Below are 15,775 nucleotides of genomic sequence, written 5' to 3' on the forward strand. Positions count from 1 at the left end.
GATTTGGGCACCTGGGTGGCTCAGTGGGTTAAAGCTTCTGACTACGGCTCAGGTCATAATCTCAGGGTCCTGAGATCGAGCCTGGCATCAGGCTCTCTGCTCTGCGGAAGCCTGCTTCCCCCTCTCTCTGCCTGCCTCTCTGCCTACTTGTGATCTCTCTCTGTCAAATAAATAGATTAAATCTTTAAATAAATGAGATTTTAAAATTTTATTTAGAATATTTGCACTGATATTTATAAGTGACATTGTCCTATTTTTTCTTTATTCTTATTATATTTATTTATATATATTTTTAAAGATTTTATTTATTTATTTGACAGAGAGAGATCACAAGTAGGCAGAGAGGCAGGCCGAGAGACAGAGAGAGAGGAGGAAGCAGGCTCCCCGCTGAGCAGAGAGCCCGACTCCGGACTTGATCCCAGGACCCTGAGATCATGACCCTAGCCGAAGGCAGCGGCTTAACCCACTGAGCCACCCAGGCGCCCCTATTCTTATTATATTTTTGTTTGAATCTACTTGTATTTGCTTTATGAAAAGAAATTATAAGTCCTTATTCTGTCCTAGATTATGGAGCATTTTAAAAATCACTGGAATCATCTGTTCTTTCAATGTTAGTGGATTTGTAGATTCACCTATAAAACTATGGTCCTGGAGTTTTTCCGGGTTTTCTGGGAGGGAGGGGTAAGCATTTGACAAATTTTGTCAAATTATTTTGACAACATAATTTTTTTTTCCTTTAAGGTTTTGTTTTTTTGGTTTTGTTTTTGTTTTAAGTTTTTGTGGTTTTTTGACAGAGAGACACCAAGAGAGGGAACACAAGCAGGAGGAATGGGAAAGGGAGAAACAGGCTTCCCACTGGGCAGGGAGCCCGATGTGGTGCTCCATCCCAGGAAGTGGAGATCTTGACCTGAGCCGAAGGCAGATACCTAACTACTGAGCCACCCAGGCGCCCCTTGACAAGATTATTTGTTAACATTATTATTTATTATATTTCATATAGTACTATATCTGCATATATGTATGCATGATATCTTTCAAATTATTTTAACAAAGTATTTTATGCACATCATTCTATGTTGGTTTTCTACTTTTAGTTTTCTGACAAAATTATACATTTTTATAGGTTTTAAAATTTATTGGCATAAAATTTTATATGGCAGTCTCTTGGGTTTTTTTTTTGTTTGTTTGTTTGTAAGATTTGTTTATTTCAGGGGCAACTGGGTAGCTCAGTTGTTAAGCATCTGCCTTTGGCTCAGGCCATGATCCCAGGATCCTGGGATTGAGCCCCACATGGGGCTCCCCGTTCCACGGGAAACCTGCTTCTTCCTTTCTCACTCCTGCTTCTGTTCCCTCTCGCTGTGTCTCTCTCTGTCAAATAAATAATAAAATCTTAAAAAAAAAAAAAAAAAGATTTGTTTATTTCAGAGAAGAAAAAAAAGAGCGTGGAGATTGGGACAGAGGAAAGGGAGAGACTTTTTTTTTTAAGATTTTTGTTTATTCATTAGAGAGAGAGAGCATATAAGTAGGGGGCAGGGGTGGAGGGGCTGAGGGAGAAGCAGACTCCCTGCTGAGCAGGGAGCCCAATATGGGGCTCCATCCCAGGACCTCCATCATGATCTGAGCTGAAGGCAGAGGCTTAACCAACTGAGCTACCCAGGTGCCCCAGGGGGAGACATTCTTAAGCAGATTCTGTCCTGAGCGCAGAACCTGACCAAGGGATCTCAAGACCCTGAGATCAGGGTCAAGACCCGAGGTGAAACCAAGAGTCAGTTGTTTAACCATTTGAGAGGCCCAGATGCCCTCTCTTACCACTTTTTGCTTTTTATTTTCTAATGTTTGTGTGACTATTTCCCTCCCTCTTATAATTTCTTATTTTGGGTGTTTGTACATTCTCTCTCTCTTTGTTAAAGATTTTATTTATTTGAGAGAGAGAGAGTACGAGAGTGGGGAGAGTCAGAGGGAGAAACAGATTCCTTGCTGACCAGGGAGCACAACTTCAGGCGTGATCTCAGGACTCCAGGATTGTGACCTGAGCCGAAGGCAGATACTCAGCCAACTGAGCCACCCAGGCATCTCTTTGTTTTTAAGATTAATTTAGTTTGTGGCTTACCTAATTCATTAAATTTTTGTCTCTTTTTTCTTTTTTTCAAGTTTTTATTTAAGTTCCATTTAGTTAACATAATTGAATTTTTCTAAGAACAAGCTTATTTATTAAGTTCCACTATAGTTTTGTTGTATTAACTAATTATTTCTATATTTATCTTTATTAAATTTCTCTTTTGCTTTCCTTTGGCTTATTTAAAAAATCCTTTTCTATGGCTCAGCTAGGTGGTTCAGTCGGTCAAATGTCTGTCTTCTGCTCAGGTCGTGCTCCCAGGGTCCTGGGTTTGGGTCCAAATCAGGCTCCTGAGCAGGGAACCTGTTTCTCCCCCTGCCTGCTGCTCCTCCCTGCTTGTGCACTTTCTCTCTGTCTCTGTCACATAAATAAATAAATAAATAAATAAATAAATAAAGTCTTTAAAAAATTTTCTTTGAGCCCATTTAATCCATTTATTTTTCTTTCATTCATGTTGATATAATTCTTCAAGGTAATGAATTTTTCTTTGAGTACTACTTTAGCTGAACTCATAGCTCCTTCTCCATGGTATGTTCATTATTGTTTTTTTCTAGAAATTCTGCAGTTTTGAATTTATATTTTCCTTTTGATCATGGAGTTATTTAATATAGATCCATATATATATATATATATATATATATATATATATATCCAAAAAGAAGAACAATTTTTGTTTGTTTTCTGATATGTTGTAAGTGTCCATGTTTGTTGTGTTGGTATTATAAAATGCTGTCTGTATTATTTTTTACTGTGGGAACTTAATGAGGTTTGGTTTGTGGCCTAATATATAATCTTTTGTGTGTGTGCAAGTGTGTGTGTATGAATTCTGCAGAGCACTTGAAAATAAAGTATGTTCCGTATTCTCAGGACACAATGTTTGAGGCAGATCACTAACACCACCCTTTTGGATTGTGTTGTTTGGACTTCTAGATCATCATTTACTTTTGACCACTTGATCTGTTTTGGATTGAAAAAGGTAAATCAAAGTCTTGTATAATTAGTGTGCCTCTGTCTAAATCTCTTTGTATCTCTATAGTATCTATTATATGAATTCTTGCTCTGTTATTTGGTGCATATTCATAACTTAAGTTTCATGATGAATTGTAGTCTTTAGCATTAAAAAGTACTTCTCTTTATCTTGATTAAAGGGTCCTGAATTTTATGTTGTCAGATACCAAGCTTTTTAAAGTTTACAATTTTTTGGTACACATTTCTTTGCCCATCCTTTCATTATTAGCCTTTCTAAATCATTTTGTCTTAGATGTGTACAGTCTAGAGTTGGATTGGACTTTGAATTTCACTTTGAAAACTGTTTAAAACTGTTTAATTTTATTTAATTTATTTAAATATATTTAAATTCATTTATATTTATTGAGATGGCAGATATATTTGTTCTCAATTCTGTCATTATTTTGTCTTGTGTTTTCATAATATATTTTTGTATTTCCCCTTCTTCTTAATGTAGTTTTGATATTTAGGAAGGTCCATAATTTCATTCTAGAAGTTACCTATGTAAAATACCCTTGATCCACTGTCTTATGGCACGGCATCTTTTGATTCCCTACTATGAGCACAATATAATTATCTTTTATTTTTTTTTTTTTTTAGATTTTATTTATTTATTTGACAGAGAGAGATCACAAGTAAGCATAGAGGCAGGCAGAGAGAGAGGAGGAGGAAGCAGGCTCCCTGCTGAGCAGAGAGCCCGATGCGGGACTCGATCCCAGGACCCTGAGATCATGACCTGAGCCGAAGGCAGCGGCTTAACCCACTGAGCCACCCAGGCGCCCTAATTATCTTTTAATCTAATCCTTTCCCTCTCTTCCCTCTTCTATCATACAGTCAATAGTATTATCAGTCTTAGTGTTTATATTAAATATGCCTAAGCTTCTACTTGATTTGGAAATTTTAAATACTATCCTTTGAATCTATTGATTTGAGGCAATTAGTAAGCTCATTTTTATTTCTATCTTCTCCCTCTCCAGTGTCTTATTAGTAATGAGAAATTTCTGCATTTTTAAGGCATATAATATTTGCATTCTGATCTGTCACCCTGATCTCTATATTTGTTTCACTCTTATTTCTACAGTTAAATACATTCCAGTGCTCAAGGAAGGTCCTTTTACCCTGATTTCATCAGGCTCGGCCAGTGGTGCTATAACTGCTGTTTTATAGTTCTAGGAGGTTCTTTGGAAAGGGCTCATGAAAATATATTCCCTGATTTCTTACGGGTTTTTAAAATATTTGTCTTTAAGCTTTATACTTGAAGATCAGTTTGGTGGATAAAATTCTTGGCCCATGCTTTCTTTCCTTTGAGGGTCTTGCAGGTGTTGCTCCCTTGTTTGTGGTAGTGATTTTTGCCCTAGAAAAGTGGTGGAGTGGAGAGGTGGGACCAGAGGAGCTCACACTGTTACCATAGTGATGGACCTCTGACGTGGCTTCTCTGGGAAGTCACCTCCTCTGGATTTCAGAGTTTGGTTGAGGAGAGCTTCTCTGTCCATCTGTCTCTCAGAATTTTTTACAGACTTTGTTTCCAAGAGTACTTTTAAAAGTTTTTTTCTTCCCCCCCGCCTTTGGTGCTTCCCAGAGCTTTCCACTGTCCCCAGCAATCTCGTTTTGTTCAATTTAGGTCTTGTTCTTATAGTTCCCGTTCGGCGTAGAATCTTCCCCTTCTGAGAGGGAATAATTGCTAGAGAGTTCTGAACTCTCTGAGGCTGTATTTCCCTTCCTCCCTCAAGGTTTTTCACCAGCTATTCTGCTTTTTTTCATCTTTGGCAACTCTTAACAACATTTTGGAAGTTGCATCATGTTTTCACCAAATACGTATTTGGCAGGTTTGTTGTTATCCTTGTTGAGTGTGACAATTCAGAGCCAAAACGCTTCTGAGTTCCTTCTGAAATGGAATGTTCTCCTTTTTTTTCTTTAAGATTTTATTTGTTTATTTGAGAAAGGGGTGTGTCAAGGGGAGGGATGGAGTGAGGAGGATAGGCAGACTCTCCACCAACAGTTCTGGTCCCAAGGGGAAGATTGTCTTCCATATTTATTTGAGCTGGGATACTACATTTCTCATTTAATCATGAATTGTGACTAATAATTTTTTATACATTTGTATTTTTTTTTGAAAGATTTTATTTATTTATTTGACAGACAGAGATCACAAGTAGGCAGGAGAGAGGGGAAGCAGGCTCCCGTCGGGCTAGATCCCAGGACGCTGGGATCATGAGCTAAGGCTTTAACGCACTGAGCCATCCAGGCAACCCTGTATTTCTTTTTTTAAAAAATATTTTATTTCTTTATTAGAGAGAGAGAGAGAGCAAAAGCAGAGAGAGAGGCAGAGGGAGAGGGAGAAGCAGGCTTCCCACTGAGCAAGGAGCCCAATTTGGGACTCAATTCTAGGACCCTGGGGTAATGACCTGAGCCAAAGGAACCGCTTAACCGCTTAATCAATTGATCCACCCAGGTGCCCCATGTTCTTCTACTTTTAAGTTAGATAAAAAATTTTAATCAATGCTACTTATCCTTTCAGTTAAACTTCTATGGACATGAAGAAGTTTATTTGTCTATATTTCCTTCTGACAGACTTCTAGAAGTGACGTTCCTTGTTTAAAGCTTTTGCTGTTTTGCCAAAGTACCCATAGAAAGCTTGTCCCTACTTTGTACCAGTCACGGACTTCCTCTTTAAAGCTAGTGAATAGGGGCAACCTGGTGGCTCAGTCGCTGAACATCTGATTTTGGCTTGGGTCATGATCTCATGTGCCTGGGATTGAGCCCCATATAGGACTCTACAGTCAGTGTGAAGTTTGCTTGTTCCCCTCTCTGCTTCTCCCCTCCCCTTCTCTCTCTCAAACAAATGGATAGGTAAAAATCTTTCAAAAAAGAAATAAATACATAAAGCTAGTGAATAGTTATTGCAATCACTGCTCTCACGTTCTTGAATTCCCAAACTCTCCTGAGCAAAATCTTCCTCCTGTTTGTGCAGCCCCCTGCTTTGTAACTGCTGCACTGAAGCCCCCAGCTTAGATATGTTGGCACAGGGACAGGTGTCTGGAAAAACAGCAAGTCATTTACTATTAAGAGCACGCAAAAGCTCTTCTGTTCTGGTTTTGGTCTTAAAAAGGGAGGCCAAGCCAACAGGTGAAGATGCCCCTGGAAATGGCTCAGGGAGGCCTCCTAGAGGGTGGTCAGATAAGAGCACAGAACCATGGATGCCAGGGTTTCCCATTTCTTCGCACCACAGATAGGCTCAGCAAGTAACCCAAATTCATAGTGGTCCTGCAAGTGTCAAGGGGAGAAAATCACCCATTTTCCCCTCTATACCTGACAGAACTGTTAAATAGCCAAATGGACTGGAGAAGTGGTTTTATTCTTGCCCATCCTGCCTTGGTACACGTAAAAATGCAAGTTTATTTAAAAATATCAAGTGCAGGGAGTTCTCAGAGGCCTTCAATCTGGCTTCCTAGCATGGGTGAGGAAGTTTTTACCAGCCAAAGGCTGGGAAACATTAAAAGCTTTGAAACCTTGTGATCCACGGCTATTAACAGAAGTTTCTAAATGCTGAATATTCCTATCCTATGGCCTCTCTTGTATCCCGACTCACCAACAGCCCTGGGCTTCCACAAGAACAAATAATATGCAAAACTTTTTTTAGTCTACTTATGGTAATTGCCTCAAATTAACATCAGAAGGCAGTGGAAATTACATTCCCCAAAGGCTTCCTAGTGCAGGATGTTACTGTGCAAAGGTAACTGCTAGGTAGTAACATGAAAATCAGGTTAGCTTCTGTGGTGCAAAAGTTTTTCTGTTAATCCATTATTTATATTCATATAAGATGATGTTTCTGTATCCAAATGCATGAATATTTTAATCGGTTGTAAATGGTAAGCTTAAGGTTTTTTTTCTATTGAATGAGACAAGTCTCTCTGCCAGAAACCATAAAGTTGATGTTCTTAAAACAGCAATCTAATGGCCACTTTTACCTAACCAAATGAGTGTTCAGCATTCAGATCACAGAAAGTTACAATTCTTCCTATTTTGTACGCCTGGGGCCATACCAGGAGTTCCGTCTGAGTGCCTTATTTAAAGCACACATTGATAAACCAGCGTTCACAGGGAAGGAGCTGGAGGAGGGGAGCTGGAGACAAGGTGGCGGGCCAGCAGAGGACACAACTGAACGGGCCCTAGGACTGTCTTAGAGCTTTGAAAGGCTATTTTGTGGAAGATAGCTCATTCTTCTTTGCTTTTCAAGGCAGGCACAGCCCCAAAGATTGAGAGCTATATGAAGTCAGATTTTATCTTTCAGTAGAAAAACTTTAAGCAATTATCATTGTCTGAAAAACACAAAATAACTTACTTGGTTTGAACTGAGCTTCTAATCACCTTACATCTACAATAAATTTATGACTGAATGAGATAATGATTAAGTATTTTACAATTAAAAAAAAATATGGCCAAAGCTGTTTGTTTTTAGAAAGCCTTGCAAATGCTTAAGCAAAGTGAACGCTTCTCACCACTAGTTGGTAGAATAGGACCCTGTAGCTAACCATCTTAATCCCAGTCAGATTTCTGAAAACTCTTGCTTGCCTGGCCACCCTCGACATCTACGCACATAAGGAATAAATAATAGCAAAACAAGGAAGATGCTTTATATTTGTGTTCATCCTCATTTTAAAATACCTGGATCATAGCTGATTTCCAAATTATATATTTGCATATTCCAGAGATGATTTTATCTTCAGGAGGACTCACATATCCTTGCTTCTACTAACTCCAAAGACCACATTCCCCAGAACAAAAGGAAGAAAATGATTACATTCCTTACCATTAGTCAATGGTGGTAAACAATCTCCCCACACTTCAAGGGAAAAATCCTCCTTTGAGAATGAAACTCTTCAGCAAGCACACTGTAGACAAGATTAGGCATCTAAGAACTTGTTGAAGAGATAGGTTTTTGTTTTCCCTTTTTTTTTTTTTAATCTTTAAATAACTGCTACCCAACCTGGGGCTTGAATTTACAACCCCGAGATCAGGAGTCACATGCTGTATGGGCTGAGCCAGCCAGGCACCCCAAGAGATAGTGTTTTTAAGAAAAGGAATAAGAAGGCACCTCTGCCTTCGACTCAGGTCACGATCTCAGGGTCTTGGGTTGGAGGCCACATGGGGCTCCCTGCTCCCCACCCCCTCCGCCCCCTCTGCCTACCTCTCTGCCTACTTGTGATCTCTCTCTCTCTCTCTCTCTCTCTGTCAAATAAATAAAAATAAAATCTTTTAAAAAAAAGAAAGAAAGGAATAAGGGACGACGTGTGGAGTCCCACTCCTAAATTTAGGTAAACTAAGGTCACTTGTCCTGCTACCCTTGCCCCTCTTAGGGGAGATAATGTGGCAGGAGTGATAGTGATGATTTACATGAGTCTTGGGCCCAGGTCCTGAGCCCTGCAGGGACAGATGGAGGGAGGAGCTCCAGGTGTTGTGCCCTTGGGGGAACCAGCTGCCAGTCACAGAGCAAGAACAGCACCTCTTTAATACCCTCACAGAGACTGTCCAGGGACTGGTTGGCACCATGCCATCCTTATCTTGACTACATCCCAAATCACTGCTCAGCCTCTGACTAGGTAGTTTTTCCAGTTTCTGTATATGTCCCCTGCACTGCCAATATAACTGCAATGAACTTTCTGGTTTCATTATCAATTTAGCCAGAGGCCTAGCCTGTGGAATAAGCAAAAGGAGAGCCCACATTTTAGAGCACCCGATTTAACAAAATGAAAGTGCTAGACACCTGGTTAAATTTGAATTTCAGATAAACAACAAATTATTTTTTAGTATAAGTATATCCCAAATGTGTTTTCTCTGGCAACCTCACCATATTTTTCAATCCATATTTAAGACTTTGAAAGAAAAAAAGTTAATGAGGGCACAGACGAACAGAATGATCAGACAGAAAGAAATCATGAATGTAATTAATGAATATCTAACATGTTTTTGTCAATTTATATTTTCTTTTTATTTTTCTTCAAAAAAAATTTTCTATTTTTATGACAATAACGTATACACACAAAAATTCAAACAGTACTCAAAGGCATAGGGTGAAAAATAGTAATCCCTTGTCCCATGTAACCCCAACCCCAGTCTGATAACCCAAAGGTACCCAGTTAAATAAACTCTTTCAGCTGTTTCCCAGTTTTAACTTCCTCTTCCATTTCTCTAGATAATACGCTTAGAGTGCTGTTTTGTTGATTTGTCAATTTTAAAGATTATCTGTTTTCTTGCAATTGTGGGAGATGAGGATTTGCTTTAATCCATTGGCACCTGCATCCTCCTTCTCTTTCCTCCAGCTTTCCAACACTGTTTATTACCATCTTTGACTAAATCAATAATCTGTGTTTACATTACTTTGGCTATGTAAATTTTTGTGGTGTTGTGTTTACTTTCTTTTACAGTTTATCTGTCATAGGCTTTTTTTTTTTTTTTTTTTTTTGTAGGTAGTAATTGCCTCGTGTTTTTTATTTACTCAGTTTTTAAAAGAACTTATTCCTAATTCTTACAACTGTCTAATAGCCCTTCAACATAATTTTCTACCTGGGCATACCTGTCAAGTAATCTGACCATCTCTCACATGAAGTTCTCATCCTCTGGCTCAGAGCAGAGCTCTTGCCCCTGGGCTTTCCACCTTACTGTCATTAGGGCTCTCCTTCAGCATCACCTTGGGTACCCTTTTGCTCTCCTGGGCATGTCATCCTCATCTTTGGAATGTTTGTTGTTGTTGTTATTGTTTTAATTTTAGAGAGAGGGAGGAGAGGAGCAGAGGGAGAAAGATAAACAGACTTCCTATGGAGCACAGATCCTGATGTGGGGCTTGACCCCGTGACCCTGACATCATGATCTGAGCCCAAATCAGGAGTCATGCTCAACTGACTGACCACCCAGGCACCCCTCATCCTTGAATTATTCTTTTGTTTGGGTGGAGAACTTCCTGAGAAAGGGAGCATGAGAGGCCCATTATTTGTGATCTCTTTTGTCTGAAAACATTTCTTATTCTACTGTTTCTCCTAATTAATGGTTTGGGTTTATATTTCTAAGCTATAAAAAATTCTCACTTAGAGTTCTAAAGGCCTCACTCCATTATCTCCCAGGTTCCAGTGTTGCTTTTGAGAAGTCTGGTGCCATTCTGATCCCTGATACTCTCAATTGACCTGTTTTTTCTGTCTGGGTCCTTTTAGGGTCTTTTCTGTATCTCTGGTGTTCTGACATTTTGTGGGTAATGAATCTTGAAATAGAAACCTTATTTTCTCTCCCTGGGGATTTTTATAGCATTTTTAAAGCTTTCCTCTCCCTGAACTTAGACATTCTTCTTCTCCTTCCCCTCCCCATTTCTCACATCTGGTGCTTTCCTTAAATGGGATCTTGGCTCTCTGATAATATCAAAGAATTATGCTTTGAAGCAATGATTCGCTGGTCAGCATGCTTGGGTGGAGCTTTCAAACAGTGGACTTCCCCGTAGAGGGGAGTTGGTCATGAGCTGGGTCTTCCATTGAGGGTCTGTCTCCATATCATGTCTGTATCTGTAGGTCTTTCCCTTGAGTTTACTCAGCTTCTACAGAAAAGTGTCCTGTAGTCACCATCCTGGGAGGAAAGGGTTGTGCCTGAAGGTTTTCTGAAAGCAGAGTAAGGAAAAGGGGCTGGGATTTTACCTTTCAGCATCTAGATCTCTGTCTGTTCTCCATATTTTCTGTGCTTTATGCCCATCCTTCCCAGTAAGCACCTCAGGTGACCTACAGGAGTGGGTAAGGTGTGGGAACCCACTGCCCCGGGGACTGTGCTCTCACGGCCTCCACCAGCCCTCCCACCGGCAGTTCCACCCTGGCTGTCCCCCAGAGCACCTGTGTAGGAATCAGGCCTTCAGCCTCCCCCATGCTGCCGTGTGACTCACCACTCCTTCCTCTGCTTCCCACCTTCCAAAAATGTGTTCCATCCTTTGTCTGCTGCCATCTCCTCTCCTGTTTCCATAGACCTTGTGGATCTGTAACTCTTTCTACTCCTGTATAGTTGTTTTTAGTAAAGTTTTGGAAGAGAGCAGATGGAGATTCATGAGAGACTCTTCTGCCACATTTACCCAGAAGTTCTTTCAGGTTCATTTTCACTCTGAAGCCCTTGAGGGGAACAATTTACAGCCCCCGTTCTGAAATAACACCTGCTGTCAGTCAACACAGTCACTTTATATTTTATTTGGGGGTTGGTGTTTCTTTATGGGAAGAGGGTTTCAAAGTCCAAACACGCACACTGTTTAATCATATTAGTAAAACACTCTTGACCTTTTGGACAAGATCCAAATGTGGTCCTCTGCTTTTGTCCCAGGACTGGGAGACAAAAAAACATGAGCGGCATTTTGACACTTGGCCCTGGCCCCAGTGCTTACCAGACCTGCTCTGTCTCCCTGGCTTGAGTAAAAGCAAGGAGAATGCTGAAATACCATCTCCTTGGAATTAATCACAAGCCGGACCACTCCTGCTCTCCTGTGTTTACACATTACTGCGATCGATCGTGTCGTCTCTGCTGGCGGATCTCCTTTCATCTGCAGGCCCCACAAAACTCTCTTCAGTTAAAGCTGCACACGTGGCTCTTGAATTAAGAGGGACATTTGAGCAATAATTCCTCCTTCCTTTTATTGGAGGGCTCAAAGTCTTAAGGAGGGATCTCTGTTGTTTCAGTGTGTTCTGCCAGGGCCAGCTGACACTTAAAGTCCAGATAAGCAACGGAGAAAGAGCAGGGCCAGGAGGCCGTTGCAGGGAGAGGTAGCTCTGTAGCTGGAGGATGGGGTGAACAGGAGAATGAATGGATCACGATGCAGAGGGCCCTGAACACCACACTAAGGATTTTGCTTTCCTGCAGGCAGGGTGAGCTACTTGAGGGTCTTTAGCAGGAGAGTGACACAAGATAAACTATGGTTTAGGAAAACTAAACTGAGAGCTGTGATTGGGAGGGTTCAGAACAGAGAGAGCCTGGAGTCTAGGTGGCCAGTTAGACAAAGTAGCTCCTAACCCTGGCTGCAGAGATCACTGGGAGAGCTTTTTAAAAAATCCAGATGCTACGATTCCCAGACCTATACCCCTAGGGCTAATAATACATTATATGTTAATTTTTTTAAAAAATCCAGATTCTGACCTGTACCCTGAGAGATTTGGTTTCAGGGGGTCTGAACCAAGGGAGGGAGGGAATGAAGAATCTGTGTTCTTAAACATTCCCTGGGCATAGCGTTGAACTATTGTGACAAACCAATAAAGGGGACTAGGCCTCAAAGTGGGGAGACAGAGGAGGAAACAGATTAAAGGGAGGCTGCTCCCGGGGCAGGGGGTGGGGTGGGTGGAGAGTCCCACCTGACCCCTGCCTGTTTCAGGGGGAAGGGTTGAGGAAGACCATCAAACTGGGCTTGGAAAGCCAAGTGGAGACTGGTACCTCCCCTACAGCTAGGAGAAGATCAGATTTGGAAGAAGACGGTGCCAGTGGACATTCAAGTGCCAGTAGAGCCTGGGTCTTGAGCATCTGGGCTCCTACTTACGGTCATGGAATGCGTGGAATTGGAAAAAGGAGACTACTGTCCACAACCCACCGCTCACCCGAGTATGTGGGCACCCCAACGGTCCTCTTCTGCAGGTGTCAGAAAGTGCAGCCATTCAGAGATTGGATTCTGGAAGCCAGCAGCCCTGTTGGTGTGACTGTGAGAGCCACAGCCTCTCCTACAGGAAGCCATTGATGCTAGCAGTCTGTCCATTGGCTAACTTGGTATGCTAGTGGGCACTGAGGCTGGCACACAGGGAGCACTCTGTGAACAGAAGCTGGGAGTAATCCTAAAATATGTGAGCTCACTTCTCAAGCCAGGGAGTCGTAAAGTCTTTCATTCATTGTCTCTCACTCCTGCCGCTGTTGAACTATAAATTATTTCATTCAGTGTTAGGGGACAAGTCCGTAGGAAGGCATGAAAGCTTTCATTTGGTGCTACCCACTCCAGGTGGTATTCTTTCGGTGTGTTTTTGGTGAGTCCCTTGCCTTTTATTTCTAGGACTCCTCAAGAAATGACAGTCCCTTGGTGCTGCATTTAACTGGAGAGGAGCTCGGAGACGGGAGATAGTAATTATGACACCTGAAATGTCAAGCTCTTCAAAAGTCTGCCATTGCCCTCCCTGGCACCCTGAACAGCTCTGGGCACCTAAACCGTGCAGCCCCCTAAAGCATGCCCTGGGACTCTCAGCCAGGCCTCACCTGGGAAATCTGAGTGACGTTGACACGCAGGCAGCAGAAAGACACAGTGAACTGAAGAGACTGTGCTGAGCTCAGAAGAGGTGAGTTGATGATCTGCTATTTATAGCCACACTAAGAGGCTCTGGCGGCCAGCTCGGCATGAGGCTGCTGGAAATGATGCCTTCGCAGAGCTGAGAGAACAGAATGCAATTGGTGATTCATGGGCAGCAGCCACTTGAAATACAAACATTCCTGTGCCCCAGCCCCACCCACCTTTCAGACACCCTCTTTGGAAGCTTGTTGAACACAGTTGCCAGTCTGTGGCCTCCCTGACTGCATGCGTTTGGACAGAAAGTGAGGATAGTCAGGTTCCACTCCAACCAGGGTCCTGAGAAGGGCAGCAGCACTTCTTAGAGGACACCAAGAGCCTGAGTCCGCCCTTCCCAGAGGCCTTGGCTGGAACCCAGGTCAGGCTAAGTAAGAGCCAAGCCCCGGGGTCTGGAGCCTACCTGTGGGGCTGGGCCCCAGAAAGCATGCAGGTCAGAGAGAAAGAACAGTTCCTGCTCCTGCCCTCTGTCTCCAGGGGCAACACTGGTCATGGAGCAGCTCCCTGATGGTGCTTATTCTACTGCACATGCAAAAATGTGCAATGAGGAAATCCTAGTAGCTTTTTACCTTGTCTCCCCAATTCCATAACCCAGCACCTGTCACCTCAAATACCTGTTGTTTATTTTCCTTTGGTAACGTCTTGGCTTTCAGGCCAGTCTGCTTAGAGGCCCCAACTCAACTCACCCTATGCAAGGAACGTGCTGGGAGTCTCTTAGCTTCCTGCAACCATGCCTGGGTTGAAAGGACCTAACCAGGAGTACCTGGGTTGGCTCAGTGGGTTAAGCCTGAATTCGGCTCAGGTCATGATCTCAGGGTCCTAGGATCAAGCCCCACATTGGGCTCTCTGCTCAGCAGGAAGCCTGCTTCCCTCTCTCTCTCTGCTTTCCTCTCTGCCTACTTGTGATCTCTGTCTGTCAAATAAATAAAATCTTAAAAAAAAAAAAAAAAAAAGACCCAACCAGGACAATGAGGCATAATAAACCTGCCAAGCTCTGGGGACAGATTGTTCGAGCTGAAATTCCATCTCTGTAATTGATGGTTACTCAATCTGCATCAAATTTCTCTGAGACTCAGTTTCCTCACTGGGAAGATGGGGATAACAGGACTTACCTCACTGGATGGTGAGGAAGCTGAAAAGAAGAAATGTACATAAAGGGGTCATCACAGTACCTGGCATGTAGAAGGGCTCCACAGGTAGAAACTGCTGCTGCCCCCATGCTGGCTTTTGCTCTGGTGTCTTGGCCCCTATGCTGACACCACTCCTATGGCACTGAGGCTCCTTATGGAGGTGGTCTCAACAGGGACCCTCTACCCATTATGAATACACCCCTCATCAGGCTGCTCAGCGAGATGGAGTTCACCCCTGGGTAAAGTCTGGCCCTTTGTTGCCTGCCCTCCACCCTTGCCTGGGAATGAGATGCTTGTCCCCTGGGGTTGGACCGTGCCTGGGCCTGAATGCCCTACTCCTGCCCTTCTGGGTCCTGGGGTGTTCCCTGGGGGCATTAACTACCACCGTCCAGGGGGAAGACCTCACCTGAGGGTTCCAGGCACTAACCTGAGGTCTGTAGCCAGCAGGTTACCCACCCCACCTACCAGCTGGACACGCATTACAAACTGCTGATTCATGAAGGCTCATGTGGCTTTGGCTGTTTATACATTCTCTCATCTCCAGCTGTCGGCCAAAACATAATTGTAGCTGTCACTTTGGCAGCGAGATGCTGTGATGTGTCCTAATACAACTGCCTCTGCTCCACAGCAGTGAGCTTTTAGGAGGTGGGAGGAATCTGCAGCTGCTCCTGTGGAGAGGGCTGTTCTGGAAAGTGGTTTGTGTGATGTTCACCCAGGTGCAGCCGTGGAGATGGTGGGAACACCAGAGTAAGGCCCTGTGTTAGAACTGGCACTGGCATTTCCGTCTGCAGCTATAGTAATGTGATTCTGGTGACACCAATTAGTAAGAGAGACTGCCGTTCAAATGAGGCATTTTGAGCAGCTAGGAGATCTTGGAAACCACCTTGAGACTCATATGCAAGTTGGACTCTAGTGTGCCTGGGGTGAATGAGGGATTAGACAGTGTGGTTCTAGGTGTAGGGAGATGGTGCCAGAGATATAGGTGGGGACAGACTGGGAAGCAAGGGCCTTGAAAGTCAGGCCGTGGAGCTTGGACTTGATCATGCAAGCAATAGGGAGCCATGAAAGGACTTAAGGGAGAAAGTGATGTAGTCAGATGGCGTTGGGAGTCTAAGCATGAACATCTCCAAGCAGTGACAATAACAGTAAGACTCTCCCTCTCTATCACAGTGGTATGCTCCTTGGAAGTCTTCT

At 42.9% G+C, this 15,775-nt stretch overlaps 1 long non-coding RNA gene across 1 annotated transcript; it reads right to left on the minus strand.

Moving 5' to 3' along the window:
* Positions 1-9,096: 9,096 nt before the first annotated feature.
* Positions 9,097-13,799, minus strand: LOC132027874 (uncharacterized). The gene is made up of 3 exons (XR_009407234.1): positions 13,367-13,799; positions 11,040-11,147; positions 9,097-10,763 (listed from the first exon to the last, which is right to left on the minus strand). It is a non-coding gene; the product is annotated as an uncharacterized LOC132027874 (long non-coding RNA).
* Positions 13,800-15,775: the final 1,976 nt, after the last annotated feature.

Source organism: Mustela nigripes, chromosome 12, assembly GCF_022355385.1.
Source record: "Mustela nigripes isolate SB6536 chromosome 12, MUSNIG.SB6536, whole genome shotgun sequence".
Taxonomy (NCBI): domain Eukaryota; kingdom Metazoa; phylum Chordata; class Mammalia; order Carnivora; family Mustelidae; genus Mustela; species Mustela nigripes.